This window comes from Arachis ipaensis, chromosome B03 (genome assembly GCF_000816755.2).
Source record: "Arachis ipaensis cultivar K30076 chromosome B03, Araip1.1, whole genome shotgun sequence".
NCBI lineage: Eukaryota > Viridiplantae > Streptophyta > Magnoliopsida > Fabales > Fabaceae > Arachis > Arachis ipaensis.
In genome coordinates this window covers 135428472-135429287 of record NC_029787.2, presented here as the reverse complement: position 1 = coordinate 135429287, position 816 = coordinate 135428472, and positions in this window count along the sequence as shown.

The window sequence follows — 816 nt, the reverse complement described above, 5'->3', positions numbered from 1 at the left end:
GGGAGTTTCGGCTGTGATTGGGGTGGTAGCGGTCTCTCGCCGCCAATTTCTTCTCGAGGTTTTGGACCTTGTATCTGAGTTCTTGCATGATCTGAGAGTTGTCGCTGCCGGTACCCCCGAAGGGACACTTCTCTGGAGACCGGTCATGGGAGTTGTCTTGGCCAGAGGGGGTTTGTCGGTGCCTCCGAGAGGTTCCCGTGCTCACCCTACTCATGAGGCGACCCCCTTGGCATTCGTTGTCCCCACCCTCTCCTAGCTTGTCCTCTGGGTGGAAGAAAGCTTCCATAATCAACTCGCGTCAGGTCCCCGTAAACAATGCTATTTTTTTGTGAGTTCGTTGAATCGGTTGGTGAGGAAGTGTTGGGGATGAAGATCGGGACCTGAATGTGAGGTTGAGATGAGATGTTGCGCCTGCGAGTCATCGGTTGGTCGGCGGGTGGGGCCACCTGTAAAGACACTCCGATACCAAAGTAAGAATTCGTACGATGAGACAACTAATTAGGATTGTAGTAACATAGAATCGTAGTAACGTATCTATAGAAAGAGGTATATTCTTTTCCTTTATTCTTTTTCATCGGATAGACCCTTCCATTTGGGTCTAATTGTCTGAAAGTTTCCGCCAACTATTTAAATTTCTTTATTATTCGTGCGGATCATGGACCCATCAAATCGTGAATCTATTAGGTGTTAACTATTGAAAATGAGGAAAATCACTCTTTACTCTTTAGAGAGTATCAAAATTTTATAATTGTGAATTGTTAGTATATAATTGGAGATTGTTTTGTTATATATATATATATATATATATATATTATC